The sequence below is a fragment of the Salvia splendens genome, chromosome 11 (assembly GCF_004379255.2).
Source record: "Salvia splendens isolate huo1 chromosome 11, SspV2, whole genome shotgun sequence".
Classification (NCBI taxonomy): domain Eukaryota; kingdom Viridiplantae; phylum Streptophyta; class Magnoliopsida; order Lamiales; family Lamiaceae; genus Salvia; species Salvia splendens.
The window spans coordinates 16,504,081-16,511,639 of NC_056042.1; positions in this window are offsets into that span (position 1 = coordinate 16,504,081).

Consider the following 7,559-nt stretch of genomic DNA (forward strand, 5'->3'; position numbering starts at 1 on the left):
CACTATTGTCTCCCGTCGTCTCATGATCAACTTTGATGCCCGTCCCCGTCTAGGTTTCGGATGTGCGACACTCCCATCTCGTCCAATCTAACCAAGTCCAATAGTTCTCTCGGTGCTGAGTTGTAGTGCATTCGTAGGCCACTGTCTTGGACTAGCCCCATTTTCGCAAGGAAGTCCGCCGCTTTGTTCCCCTCCCTGTGTATGAAGGTGGCTCGGAATTTGAGTTGGCGTTTGAGAATGGTTAGTTGCGCCACCGCTTGCCGAGCGAGTGCCGGCCCCCATCCCGTCCCATTGACCAATTTGATTGCTTGCTCTGCATCTGACTTAATCCAGATTGGTAGGCCGTATTCCTTGGCTATATTTAGCCCGTGAATCATGGCCAACAGCTCCGCTTCTAACGCCGAGTGGGCTTCAAGGGGTGTGCTGACGGCGACGAGCATCTTACCCGAGTGGTCTCGAATAATCCCGCCAGCCCCTGTACTGCCGTTCGCTTCATTATAGGAGCCATCCGTGTTGAGCTTTATCCACGGCTGATCCGGGGGGTTCCATTTGATTGCCATGGCTAGGGGTAGCGCCCTGATTGCCGCCGCTTGTTGAGGAATATTGATTCCAAGTTTAACTCCCTTCCAATGTTTCGGCTTCAAGCTTCCATTAGACATAGCATTTCGAATGAACATGTGGACCTGCCATACCACGTTTTGTGGTTTAAACTGTGTGCCTTGGTGGCGGCTCCTGTTTCTCTCCGACCATATAAACCAAAGGATGAGGTATGGAGTGGCTCGGCTAAGATGTTTCTTGTTCGGCTGTTGGCACCTTCGCGCCCACACTTCGATTCTCGTAGGGATTGTGTCATTGATATGGATGCGTGGGAACGGGCCTGTGAACCAGCCGTCGAACTCACTCCATACTCTGTGAGCTCCATATCCCTGGATGAAGAGGTGTTGGAGTGACTCAGTGTTCGGTCTGTGGGGGCAGCATTGGCACTTAGAAGCTAGCTCAATCTCCCGCCACTGAAGTTTCGTGTCAACCGGCACCCGATTGGAGAGAAGCCTCCAGATAAAGATGGCTATTGAGTTGGTGAGGCCTACCTTCCAAACGTCCCCCAAACCATGGATGATCGGGTTTCGTCCTCGAAGTGTGTCCCATGTCGAAGCCACCGTGAATTCCCCATGCTTAGAGAGGTTCCACCTCGGGATATCCTGTTCGTCATGGAGGATCGGTGTATTAATGATGCCATCGATAACATGCTGAGGGAGGCCGGCCTGATTGTGAAGGAGTTGAAGCTTGGGCACATCCCAACCACCATTTGTAATGAACTCCGAGACCCGGGTGGTTGGTCTTCCCCTATCATCAAGGCTAAGTTCCCTCAGAGGGCTATTGCCAAGCCAAATGTCATCCCAGAAGTAGATGTCCCCTTGTCCCACTAGCCATCTCATGTGCGGTTGCGCGAGGGGCCATGCTCTTGAGAGCCTTCTCCACGTAGGGCTACTCCTGCTCGGCAATCTCAAGGTGAGCGGTGTGGAGTTGGAGCAATATTTTGCCATCATGTATCTTGCCCAAAGGGAGTTTTGCTCCCGAAATCGCCACCAAAGTTTGATATTGAAAGCGTGGAGGACCTCCATAGTTTTTCGGATCCCAAGGCCTCCTTCATCAGTGGGCCGGCACATTTGTTCCCATCCAATCCAATGGGTCCGCTTCTTTTCATTCGTAGACCCCCAAAAGAATCGGGCCATTTGTTGATCAAGTTGCTTGAGGGTACCGGCCGTGGGCTCGACGGCTTGAAAGATGTGCAAGGGGATCGCTTCAAGAGTGCTCTTAATCAACGTAAGCCTTCCTCCAAAGGATAGGTGACGGTGTGCCCATCCTGAGATCCTTCTTGCAATCTTTTCCCGTAGAAAGAGGAACATGTCCGTGCGCTTGACACCACGGTAGATAGGGACACCGAGATAGAGAAAAGGAAAGGCCCCTCTAGAGAAGCCTCCTTCCGCCTGGATCGAGTTTGCCCAATGTTCATGGGCCTCGGCAATATAGAAATTACTCTTGGCGAGGCTGACTTGTTGGCCGGAGACTCTTTCATATTTTTCGAGACAGGCTCTTAGCCGGCGCATAGGATTTGCCGCCGCTTGAGTGAAGATGATAATGTCGTCCGCATAGGCTAGATGGCTGATCTCCATGCATCTCCGGGAGGCTTTGAACGTCATGTCCTTTTGGCCGAGGATGAGCTTATCTAATGCTCGGGACAGGTAGTCCGCCGCGATTACGAACAGAGCAGGGGAGATCGGGTCTCCTTGCCGAAGTCCTCGAGTTGATCTAAAGAAGCCCGAGGGTGCCCCATTAACAAGGACCGAGAACCAGCAACACCCAATACACCTCTCCATAAGTGAAATCCATGAATCCGGGAAACCCATACGGCGTAAAACTTTGAAGAGGAATGGCCATTGGACCCTATCATAGGCTTTAGCCATGTCAATCTTTACTGCCACATTAGGCGCTGGGGAGCATCTAGCAAGCTCATGGAACATCTCTTGAGCCAGAAGTGCGTTGTCGTTAAGGAGCCGACCTTTGACAAATCCACTTTGGTTTGGGGAGATGACCTGTGGGAGGAAAGGAGAGAGTCGAGAGGTGAGTACCTTGGTAATGATCTTGTTTAAAACATTGCAGAGACTGATGGGTCGGTAGTCGGTCCATGATTCCGGCGAAGCCTTCTTTGGGATAAGGACTATGCTTGTGGCCGTGATGCTCCTTGGCAGGAAGGCCCCTCTGAAGAACTGTCTGATTGCGTCCACTACCTCCGGCCCCACAATAGGCCAGCAGGCTTGATAGAAGGTGGCCGAGAAGCCGTCGGGTCCGGGTGCACTATCTCCGGAAATGCAAAAGGTGGCACTCCTGACCTCGTCCGCACTTGGAGCATCTGCGATGTCAGCGAACTGCTCGGCTGAGTGGACCTGCTGGATTAGGTCGAGGTCTGGATCTTCAAGTGTCGGATTGTTGGGGGCAAGGAGTTGTTGGAAGAACTCCACTGCGGACTTTTTAATCTCGGCTTCCTCGGTGAGCTCCTGCCCATTGACACGTATTGAATGGATGCGGAGACGAACCCTCTTTTGTTTCACCCAGCTTTGGTAGAACCGGGTATTTTTGTCTCCCTCGGCAAGCCACCTCAGAGCTGCCTTCTGTCGCCAAAAATCTTCTTCCATTTTCAGCAAAAGGATGTACTCGGCAATGTGTTTGTTGATCGCTGTCCTGTGATCCGGGGTCGGCCTTGCTTCGAAACAAGATTGGGCCAAAGCAATTTCTTCCTCCTTTTCTTTTAGATTAGCATGAATGTTTCCAAAAACCTCTTTGTTCCACTCCTTAAGGGCCTTTTTAACTCTGGCCTGCTTGATTTGAATGTTTAGGATTCCACCCGCCCCCGTGGGCTCCTCCCATGCTTTTTGCACTACGGCCATGAATCCTTCATGTCGGATCCACATGTTCTGGAACCTGAAAGCCTTGGCTCCAGCGGATGTGTTCATCTTCGTGCACCTGACAAGAATTGGTCCATGGTCCGAGGCAATCCGGGGGAGGTTCGTAACCCGAGTAGCCTCGAAGGTCTTAGTCCAATCCTCGCTGACAAACACTCTATCCAACCTTTCAAAAAGGCCATTCTTGGCCCAAGTGAATGCCGCTCCATCAAAACCAGGGTCAAGCAGCCTACAATCTTCCGTTGCCTCCGCAAAATCTACCATCTCGGCTTGCCGGTTGGTATCACTTCCAACTCTGTCTTGATGAGATAGCATGGTGTTGAAATCGCCACCGATGATCCAAGGTGTTCCCTCAAGAGGCCCGGCAATCTCTCTCATCTTGTCCCATAGGTGATGTCTTTCAGCCCTTGTACATTTGGCGTACACGGCTGAGATGGCCACCGGCCTAGCAAGGCGGTGGGATTTGAGGTACCCGTGGAGAATTTGTTCCGAGTCAACCTCAATATCAAAAGTGGACCCCTCTTCCGCAAACATCCAAATCTTCTCGTTCATGTTCGAACCAATGAAGGACAGCCCCAAGGCCTTAGAGAAACGGTCCGGGTCCGGTTGTGTGAGCGGTTCCATTATTGCAAGAAATAAAACATTATGACAACCAATTAGTCTTTTCAGAACGTTTTGAGTGGGCGCATTCGCGATCCCCCTCACGTTCCAAAACATGAGATTGTACGACATTATTAACAAGAAGGGTGCGTACCCAAAGAGGTTGAAGGCCCTCCTTGATAGTCAGTACGGTGTTGCTCTTTGTTCGGAGCGACCTCCTCGGCGTCCTCGGCCGAACTGTTGCCTCCTAACTTCTCGGCCCCCACATGCAATTCCATAAGGTCTTCGTCCGCATCCCCACAATTCTCAACATCAAATTCTCCGTTCTCCATGAGAGTATAATATTGGTTAGTGCTCATGTGGTTCTTTGCCGAGAAGAACCCACGCCCCCTTGTCAAGCATGGCGCGCGCCTCCTCTCGGATTCCCTCGCCGAACTGGTGAGACCAAGCTCCTCGCAATGGGGGAGCCCCACTCCACGTCCATGTTCCCACGTGGTGTTGGTGGTTCGGTGGTGGGATGCAATGGATTCCCCCGGTTCGGTGGGGACTTCCCAATCTCGATCCCGGCAATAAGCCCGGCATTCTGAGTTCCGGAGCTCGGTCCGCTCCCCAAAGTAGAGTCACCCTTGGAGTTCGGTCCCTCCCAGGAAGTATCACCGGAGTCCTCCCCATTTGTTTTGTTATTGTTTGGTCGATCACCGGCCTTGCCTTGCTTCTTCCCCTGATGTTTCCATTCGTTGGAGCTGGAGGCATTCTTCCCCATATCTTGCTTCCCCTTCTCGGTCTGTCTCTCGGGTTGTGGCTGTTTTGGCGGGCCGTTGTGGTAGTTTCTCTTGGCGGCCGGTTCCTTCTTGCCCGTCGCATAGCACACCTCACTTGCATGGCCGACATGTTTGCATTCTCGGCAATATGATGGTATCTTGTCCCATCGGACTCGCTGCACCGTTTCTCGCCCACCAAGATCGAGGATTATCTCTTCGGTAGGTGGTTTTGTGATGTCTATCTCGACGCAGATTCGGGCAAATGAAAGCCGAGTCTTGTTTGCCGTGGCTCGATCAATTTGTATTGGATTGCCGAGAAGCTTGCCGATGGCGAATAAGGCGGATTGGTCGAAAAGATGAATGGGGAGGCCAATTAGGTTGCACCAAATTGCCGCAATGGGGGACTCGCAGTAAGCATCAAAGTCCGGGGACCATTTGAAGACCCTCATCGGGTGTCGGTCAATGAGCCAAACGGGCGTACCCCTTGGGCCTCCAAGGATTCGGGCATAGTCCGCCAAGTCCTCGCATTGAATGAGAATATGTTTAGCATTAATGTACTTCCAACTAAATCCACACCGAAGTTTAATATTGTCTAGGGTCTTTTGGATTTGCAGTCCCGTAGGGATAGAGTGAGAAAACTTACCCACAATGGCGTGTCCCATGCTCTCAGCAAGCTTTTGAGTTTCCGCTCCGGAGAAGTAAATGGCCGGGATGCCGTCGGACACTGAAGCAAATCCAATGTTCTGGAGCTTATCCGGTTCAAAGGCTTGGGGGCCGGTAGGGTCAGTCGAGCCTTTGAGCATGTCCGCCATCGTTTTCGGCCGACCGGGGTGGCTTGCGGGCGCCTTCACCCCGGCCTTGTAGAGTGTTACTCGCCGAGCCCGACGGGGTACCCCTAAGCAAGTCCGCCATCGATTTCGGCCACGGCGAGGGCCCCAGTGTAGCTTCTACCCCCCCCAAGTTGATTAACTACATTCAGCCCTTGTGTTGCGGCATCCGTCGCGGACTTAGGTGTGTTTCCATTTCTCTTCGGATTGTTGAGTTCGGCTTCTCCATTCTCGGTGTGGATCTTCTCGGCACCTACGTTGCCGTTGTGTGCCCTTCTCGGCTTTTCCATTCTCGGCTTTTCGGCTTTTTCTTTCTCGGTGTGGATCTTCTCGGCTTTTTCCTTCTCGGTGAGGGTCTGTTCGGCATCATCCATAGGCGTATCGTTGGGTGTTGGTGTGTCTCTTGTCACTGCAACCATCTCGGCACTAGGCGTGGCCTGGTTCATCGTCTCGATAAAAGGCTTTTCTCGGTAGACGTTAGGGTTCGACTTCGGTCGCGGCTGGCCGAACTCCGCACTGTAATGTTCCGAACTAGCCTCAAACGTAGCTCGGAGCTTGCTAGTTCGTCCTCGTTCGAGAGGGGGAAAGTCCTCAAGAGAGGGTCCATTTCCATCCCGAGGTGTGTGTGTGACACTTTGCATGCATCCCGAAGGGTTTAGGGGAAGCTCCAGTGGTTTGTGACCGGCCGTAATGAGAGGTTGCGCAACCAATGTGTCTAGCATCTCCGCCGAGTCCAAGGCGGCTAAGTGGATGATTTCGGCCTTTGTTGGTTGCGTTGGGGCCTCCACGGACAATCGTCTCACGTGAGCTCTTGGGACGGAAAGGAGTTAGCCCACTTTCGGAAGGAGGTTTTGGTCTCCAAGCCAATTCGGGAAAGTGGGTTGCTGCAAAAAGGAGCTAGATTTTTGTTGTTTTGGGGGCTCAACGGATGCATTGGGGCCAGCATCACGTGGTGTTCCGAAGTGGGCAAGGCGCCAAGGAACTTTCGGAAAGTGATTTTGTTGTTGTGCCCATTTCGGGCAAGTTGACTAGCGCGGTCCACCCAGGCCTTTTGACCCATGCTAGAGCCATCTCTCTCCGAGCAGCCATCATGTGGGGGGTTGTGCTCTCCTCCGTCACCGGTCCCCGCGTTTGCGCCGGCCGCAAGGTCATCGGCCGGAGCGTTGTCAACAGTTCTGGCGCCGGCAAGTTCTTCATTAATCTTAGCTTCATCTTCACCGTTGAGATTAGGGGAGGGCTCCATCGACGTCGGGAAGATGGGGCCTTTGCATTTTGGGCTTCCGACCGGCGAGCTCCCTTCGGCCCCGAAATCAATCTTCTTCCTAAGTTGCTTGTCCTCCGGCATCGGTGAGGGTACGAACCTTTTCCGACCAGTGCCTTTGATGGGAGGGGCTGGTGTACTTTTCCGTGCCTTCACCTTCATTTTCAAAGTTTTTTCCTCGCCACTTTCCTGCAGGGAAAAATTATGGAGGGAGACTCCTCCGACGTGAAATTCATTGGCTGGTCCGAGAGAGGGTCCTCGGCCGGCCGGAGGACCATTAGCTGGTCCGAGATGGTGCGCGGTTCTTCTGACTCCGGGGGGGGATCCGGCAGGCGCTCCGGCATGATCGAGAGAATGAGTCGAGTCACCAGCCGCTCCGGAGCTTTGTTCGTGCCTTAGCCAAGGGAGTGGGTTGGTTGGTGAGAATCCGAGGTCGGGAGGATGGTGGGTGGCTGGTGGAGCGGGGGGCGTGAGGGGGACCGTCGACAGTGGTGAGCCGAGCGAGAATGGGGTGGGCGGCGATGTGGGAACTCAAAACGTGGTGGGGGATTCTAGAGAGAAGGGAGAGCGTCTCTCTCTAACTTACAATTCTATCTCGATTTGTTTTAAGGAGATTAAAAGCATTCCTCGGTGAGCTCCTGCCCATTGA